Source organism: Phasianus colchicus, chromosome 2 (assembly GCF_987193195.1).
Source record: "Phasianus colchicus chromosome 2, bPhaCol1.hap1.1, whole genome shotgun sequence".
Lineage (NCBI taxonomy): Eukaryota > Metazoa > Chordata > Aves > Galliformes > Phasianidae > Phasianus > Phasianus colchicus.
Genome location: NC_143437.1, coordinates 37,821,147 through 37,829,065, shown reverse-complemented (window position 1 = coordinate 37,829,065; position 7,919 = coordinate 37,821,147). Strand labels below are relative to the sequence as shown.

Below are 7,919 nucleotides of genomic sequence, written 5' to 3'. Positions count from 1 at the left end.
GCCGCGCACCTGGCCGCCCCGGGACTCCTCCCGCCGCCGGGAGCCAGCCGCGCCTCGGCCGGCGCGCGGGGACCGGGCGGCGCGGGAATCCCCCAGCGCCCCTCTCTCCTCACGGCAGCTCGTATTTACGCACGGTACCAAAACATCAGCGCTGACGCGAGATCCTTATATAACCGTGCCGAGGGAGGGCTGTCTGCCGGCGCACCGCTCTGCCGGCACCACGCGCTCCGCGTGCCAGATTTCTGCCGTCTGGAAAAATCCTCGTGCGACCGTCCGGCGGGGCGCCGCGCGCGGCCGAGCCCGGCGCTGGGCGGCTGCCGCTGAGCTGAGGCGCGGTGTCGGCCGCCCGCCTCAGTGCCGCAGCCCCAGCGCGCCCTTGGCACGGCTGCGTGTGGGCGCCTCATCTCAGCGCTGGGCTTCGGCAGCCCGTCCACTGCGCGGCTCCGCGTGAAGGGCTTTGTGTTAAATGGGAGCTTCGCGGTGAAGGTGCCGGCGCGTAGAGCTGACAGACGTGGCGGTCCCACAGAGACAGCCGGAGGAGAGACGCTGCAGCTGGAGCGAGCTCACAGACGGCCGCAGACCCCATTTTACCTGCCCCTGCCTTGCTGGGAGCTCAGCTCTCCTACGTGGCTGATGGCAAGGCCACGAAGCCGTGAGGTCGTGCAGGCCTGTCCCGTTGCCAGGAATGGCTGCCCTCAGTTGTGCTTGGGCTGCGTGAGGCTCTTCTCTGTGATTTGTTTTCTTGCACTCAGCACGGCTCAGAAAAGCAAGAAAACAACCTTCCTGCTTCATCTTTCTTTGTGCAACACTAGATTTATCCGCAGAGGGTCTCCTTCAAAAAGTCATGGTATAACAACAGCATCACTTTCCAGAACAATCCTTTATTAATCCAATAAAGGCAAGATGGTGCTTCACTTTGGCAGAGAACTGCATCAACACAACAGCACTCAAAACCGGTTGAGTGAAATACTACATTCCAGCAAGGAATCTATTATTTGGCTACAGTCCCATGGAGGATTTCAAACAATTGATATGTCATTACCATGGCAGGACAATGGCCAAGAAGTGATGGCAATATTCTTGATTTGGGGAAGGCATTTAGGAAATGTTAATAGTCCAAGTTCTGTCTTGTATCTAACCCACAACCACCACTCGCTGAAGCTGGGTAGCCACGAGGGTAACTTCACCCTGATTAAACAACTTTCAATAATGTTGGATGAAGGAGAGCATAAGATTATTGATACCTTGAGAAGTTATTCATCTCTCTGGTCCTTCTGAACACAGACAGCAAAGGTCTCCTTGACCTTCTGCATGGTGAATCTACCTGAAAAAGCAGCATGGATAAATAAGCTTCTCAGAAGCTAATGTATAAACTAAAAGTTACTGTGTAATAGCCCTAAGGCTTAAATGAATGCTTCCTGAAGCTATTCTATCAGAAACACATAATTTAGTCATTGAACCTCTATGAAGTATAATTAAAAGAAAGGATTGAGTTTGTAGAAAAGAAGCCTAAATCTGTTCTTGAAAGAATCAAGCTGTGAAAATGATTGGAAAACGTTTAAAGTCCTTTCACATAGCTTAATTAAGATTCATTTTTCAATGGGAGTGAGATATTGAAAGGAAAAATCAATGACTTTATCATATGTATGTTGGGTATAAACAGAAAAAAAAAACCCACGTTGGAAATACATCTACTTTATTGTGTTTGCATACATAAACATATTTAATATGCAATTGAGTGTGTATTTGTCAGCAAACAATAACACTAGGTAAAGTATTTGCACAGATATGCTATTGGTATTAATGGCTATTTACACTTGCCTTGCCTTTCAGCAGGTTCAGCTGCAGAAATAACAGCAGGTCCAACAGCTATCGCTGCTGTACATTTGCTTGTACTCCTCATACTTAACATACTAAGTTTCCTCCATAGGCAGGTGAGCTGATGAGAACTTAATTATAAACATGTCCAGGAGCTATAATTACTTGCAGAAATAACAGAGGATCATGTTCCTCAATACCTTGCTTTCTATACGATAATATGCTCACAATATATCGTTCAGTCAAAACATACAATTTTCAGTCTGTCTCACTGTGCAGATGTACTCTTCTGACATTACAGACTCAGATTGTCCCTCCGGCACATGAAGCACAGCAAAACATGTTGGGCACAGGAACTGGAGAGAGAAGAGATCAAAATGTAAGTCCCCAGTCTGCTTGCAAACACAGGATGCTTCTGTTAAATTTGCGTAATGTCTCTGGGTAGACACTGTCCTTCCTGACACACCTGAGCTGCAGTTACATACCGTGATCAGCCTGTCTGCAGCATTCAGATTTTTAATGTTTGTTAGCCCATGTTCATAATTCTCATAAGCTAAGCTCACAACCTAGACAGATTCACTGTGTGTATTGAGGGTTACCAATCCTTTCCTTAGGTTCTCCAGAAGATATTCATCTTGTTTATTTTCCCAAATGGAAGCAATGCCTCCCTGCTTCCCCTTTCTGCTTTCAGATCAGGATGAAATACAGAAGCAGGTAAGTCCCTGGACTCCTCTTCTTGGCTATTAATGGAGTCAGTATAATTGGGGTCTGCTAAGGAGAGAAAGAAATTCCTGTGGAAAAAAAAGATCTCTGGAAAGCAGGCTGTCTCTCTGAAGGGCTGCCAGCTCATATAGCTAGCAGCAGGAAAGACAAGTCAACAGTATGTGACCAGGCAAGGGCTGATGCAGAGAGGAAGAGAGATCCTATTAGAAAGCTTTGCACAGCACACAGTATGCAGCTGGTGTGGCATCAGGCCTGTGCTCATTTGTACACTGGATAGAAGTAAGCATCTAACAGTGTTTTGCCCAGGGCTACTTTCCTTAATAGTCTCCCAAGGGAGACTTACTAGGCACAGAGAAAAGTCCAGATATGTTAAGACTACTGATTCTATTCTCTGTTCCCCCTTATTCAGAGATTCAAAGAACTAAGAAGGTCAAAAAGGCAGCATTTCCTTCACAGAAACCACATTGACTGGACTCTCCATAGCAATACCACAGTGCTTCAGGGCTTGGTTACTACAGGACTAAATCTCACAATCCCTTCATATAGTTGGTACTAAAACAATCTGTAGCTGGGATCTGTAAGACCCACCAAAACTAGAGCACTGTGGGGTGTCATAAGTTGCACTGGTTTTATTCCAGGGGATTTATTTATTTCTTGGTTTTTAATGAAGGCTGTCCTGTGCTTCCCAATTGGAGAATAGAGCTTCTGTCACTGTTTGGGCTGAGCGTTGCAGTGACAACAATCTGTTTCACACTCAAATTTGAGAAGCCTTTAAACTTAGCTGATTTATGTCATCCAAACCTGCTCTTCTTCCCTGATGTTTCCTGTACAGAAGCTTTAACCATTTTGGCACTTAGCTCTGATTCATAGCAGGAGACACAGTTTAGAATGGCTTCTCTGAGATCCAGGAATGTCCTCTAGGGTCTTCCTTTCACTGGCATTGCAAGAACCTGACAATGAAACAGCTCTTGCATCATATTCAGACAAAGGTAATCCAAATTCCTCATCTCTTTTTCCTTCATGGTAAGATGGAGTTCCACATTTCATTTCCTCTCACCAAGGGGTCACGTGAGCAGCGTGGTGACAAGAAGTCACCATGCTTTATTGTAGAGGGAGGCAAATTAGAATAATCCTTGTAATGTTTTGGCAAGAAGAGGTTGTTCTGTTTTATTTTTGTTAATCAGAATCAGCCTAGCCTGCACAAGAATTTGTAACTACCACACAAAACCATTCTGCAGAGCGCCAAAGTGATTCAGATCTATCAATACAGCAATAATAAGTTTCATTTCTTATTTAACTCTTTGTCATTATCACAACAATCAAAAACATAGAAATAGACTCAAAAACTGCCCATATGGTAGCAACAACATATTGACAGGCAAAGAACAAACAGGAACGTCTTGCAGAGAGCTGAATTAGCCTGAAATAGCCAATAACTAGGCAACAGCCAGCCGTGGGGTTAGGTACTTTGTGTCTAGATAAAAAACAGCTATTTTTAACAAGCGGTAGAAAGGCTTGAAGATGTGGATATAAGAGGTTAGGGGTTCCAGGAAGCCCTGATGAGACCTATGGCAGCAAGTATGCTTTTTAAGCACTCAGCTGGCAGAGCATTAAGCTGTTGAGGGTATTACAAGACAGATTGACTATGTGCTATATATCACCATTTTATTATTAACTGTCATTGGATAGACAGTACGCAGGCTTGTTTCTTAACAAAAATATTTTTACATGACTGGAGGCTCTTTAACCCACACAGTGCTTACCCTGCTTAGGAAGGCTGTGAGAACGCACCAGATGGCTGATTCATTTGTCGCAGAAGATGCCCTGTGAATGAGGTGGGACCATGAAAGAAACTGTGTTACAAGTGTAAGGTAGGCTCATTGCTACTCAGGAGGATTGGATTTGTCATTGCCTTGTGGGATAGCAGAAAAATCACGAAACCAAGTATTCCACACTGTTTTATTCCTTTCATTTCTCGGCACTTGGCTTGCAAAATTCATTCTAATCTGTAGCAGTGAGGAGTTGCAGCTGAAGCGTGAGCAAGTGAGAAACATTGCTTCACGTATTGAAAAAGCTAAACACCCTGGGAAGGTGAGGACTGGTAATTTCACCTGTCCTGCTCAGCCTCTGCCTCAGCTTTGCACCGTACTGGGAGTACTTCCACCCTCTTGTTCCTGCAGGGTACTGCGGAGATGCTCTGTGAAGCAGCAAAGTCCATCAGGGACTGCTTCTGCCTTGAAAGCAGAATTTGTAAGTAAATCAGGCCTAAGGCTACACAATGAATAAAGATGCCAAAACAGTATTGAAGAACTGCTCGTTAACTGAGCACTGCCTATACCATGCCTTGTGGGAATTCCTGCAGTGTAAGTATGTAATAGTAGTGCATACAAATTAGAGAGGCAAGTGGAAGTTGCATAAGCAAATTTAGCTCTGATATTCCTTAAATGAGTGCTTAACTTAGCCACGTTAGTGATCATAGTGAACACAGATATATCTGTGTTTAGATACTGTTTTAATACCCATGAATGTGTTCGGTCTTGTTGCAAACTTTTTTTTAAGCTGGTATAGACAGAATTGTTTACAGCCTCCTGATTTTTGTCAAATAGATATCTTATAGCTACTCTCTATGGATGTTTTCTAGAATCTGAAGCAAACGTACAATCTGAATGAGTAGAAAAGACCTTGAAGAGGATATTACCAAGGTATTCCTTATATTCTCAGCATTTCCATTTAGATTCTGCTTCCATAAGAATCTTAATATTTGAAGTTTTTTCTTAATCGTCTGAAGATATGACTATCCTCATACAAATACAGTTACATTTGTGTATCAACACTGCAAATACGTATTGTAAATTCATATCTGTTGTGTTCTGGTGAATATGATTAAAGATTCCTGTGCTCTCTTCAGGGAAATCTCTCAGACAAGAATCACGATCAGGAGCCATGGTAGTGAAAGTCTTTGTGACAAGAAAGGTAAGAACAGTTTTACAGAAAAATTCAAGCAAGCTACATTTGCCAGAGAGCAGCAGTTACGCTGTAAAGATTTTTAAAGCCATCGCAAATTGAAAGACTTTTAAAAGTCACAGTGGTTCTTTTCTATAAATGCAAAGTTAACAGAAAGTCTGGCTCATCCCTTCCTTTCTCTGAAGAAAAAAAGAAAAAAACACAAAAAAGCCCACCACAACAGTGCATCCCTTTGGAGTACGCTATACAAAGAACAAAGGGCTGTTGTACGCAGCCTGAAGTTCAAAGCCACGACAGGATATAGTACAGTGAGAAGATACATAACAGACAGATTTTTATGCCACACCTCATGCATTTTCAGTAAAATACTTTTCTGAACATAGGCAGTGGTCTATGTTCTATCCTGAGTTCTTACCCTGTGGTACAGGGAGATGTATTTCCTAGACTATAATAACTGGAAAGTAGTACTCAGAAATAAAATTAAGCAATAAACAAACATCAAAAGCAACAACTACAACAACAAATGGAAGCCAGGAACAAAGGAATAATGCAGCTCTCAGCCACATTAAAGCTTTTGCACAGTTCTGCAAGGAGTAAGGAAGGCAAAATTCATTACCAGAGGCTCACTGTACCACGACTCAGGGCAGTTTGCAATGACATCACTGATGAAAGGAGAAAAGGGGAAATAGTGGCACAACTGGTTGCGTTTGGTGACGAAGAAGAGCAATGTTTCAAACTGGAAAACGCAATTCAAGATGGGAATACACAGCAACTCCGACTCATACCTTCAAAGACTGTCAAAGTTTTAGTTAATTTTTTTTGTTTGTTTTTCTTATGACCTATTTAGCCAATCATGTATATTCAACTTTCATTTTCTCCTAAACTGAGAAGTCTGGAACTGAACTGCTGAAGCCTCAGAAGTTAGAGGTGATACCTTATCAAGTACAGACTATGAAAACTGAAGTGCTTGCTGTCCAGCACCTAATAATTTAAAGTACTCTTTGTACTAGGCCATTCTAGTTGAGGCTTGATGTTTTTTTCCTGTCTCAGCTGGCTGTTTGTCAGTGTATCAGTAGGTGGCAGTCATAGATGATCCTGCACAATTTCTGCTTCATAAAAGAAATGTAGGAAGGAAAAAAGCAAGCCTATTTTAGTGTAAAGTTTCTCCTTTTGTGCATTCACAAATATAAGTGGTGAAAATCTACTTCATGCCTCATACATACATCTTCCTATAACAGACAGAAAAGTTCTTCCCATAACAGTTCTGGTATTTTTTGATGTACTTAATTTAATCATGTCATAATCCTGAATTAAATCAGATGCAAATATGTAATGTATATTTCAAATACCACTTTCCCCAAAGATTAAATATGCAGATGCCTTCAACATTTCATATAGCACTCTGGTAATTTTGCCTGCTGTTTTTCACACTTCATAGTACTGTTTAAGAAAGTGTAATGACTTAAACTCATTATTATTGCTTTTCAATACAAGAAACCTCTATTTCTAAGGAACCATCCCTTCCCCCACATCTCCTTTAGTCTCTTTGAAGAAAGAAATCCAGCAACCCTAAAGATTAGCCATAACCATAGCATTTTCTAGGACAGGATGGATACAGATTTTTATCTTTGTTCAACAAGAATATAGGAAGGCCGATATTCCAGGTCTTTCCAAAGTCCATTTTTTGTTACTCCGTTCACAAAAGAAATTCAACTCAATAAACAATTACTGCATTAATGTTCCTGACTGTTCTTTCCTTCTGCTACAGTTAATGGCATTGTTGTAAGTCACTGCAATAAAATGTCATTGTCTCATTATACCCTGACAGGTTCTTTGTTACCATGCCCCTCAGAACTTCCTGGTAACAGTTCCTGCATTTATCTTTGTGTCACTGACAGCAAAGTTTGTATTTATTTTAATCCGTAGCGTAACATAGAATAACTTAAGTTTACCACCATTTGTTCTTCTACTTTCTCCATAGACAAGCTTAAAAATCCTACTTGCTATTGGTAGCCCAGCAGCCCGCTGCTAATTTAATACATGGTGAAGAAAACAAAGAAGAGAAAATTGATGTATAGTAGAGTAGGTATAACAGTCAGAGAGATCAGTGTGATGGAAAGGTAACACAAGACACATAATGACTGAGGGACTAACAATAGAAACATGCTAAAAGGGAAGAAAAAAAAGGACTGCTCACTCATCTCCAGGGAATCCATACCTACAGATAAAAACTTCACAAGACCAAGAACTCCAACCAGAGATCAGTCAGCCCTTAAATGATGTCTAAGAGAGGTGCAGCCGAGCTCCACCCTTTCCAGTCACACAGCTGAATTGCCTTCACCTGTGTTCCCAGGGCTGACCGGGTCCTTTCCCCAGGTGCTCAATCAGTGGTTCAGGCTGTAACTCAGCAGTTA

The 7,919-nt window shown here is 42.2% G+C and overlaps 1 long non-coding RNA gene across 9 annotated transcripts; it reads left to right on the top strand.

Moving 5' to 3' along the window:
- Window positions 1-19: 19 nt before the first annotated feature.
- On the top strand, window positions 20-7,378 carry LOC149918964 (uncharacterized). 9 transcript variants are annotated; one of them, XR_016464202.1, is made up of 6 exons: window positions 20-2,197; window positions 2,433-2,532; window positions 3,212-4,791; window positions 5,183-5,243; window positions 5,450-5,514; window positions 5,652-7,377. It is a non-coding gene; the product is annotated as an uncharacterized LOC149918964 (long non-coding RNA). The 9 variants fall into 9 exon arrangements; XR_016464200.1 differs by having other exon boundaries at window positions 5,183-5,514; window positions 5,652-7,378; XR_016464201.1 differs by having other exon boundaries at window positions 3,212-3,530; window positions 4,314-4,791; window positions 5,183-7,377.
- The last annotated feature ends 541 nt before the right edge of the window (window positions 7,379-7,919 follow it).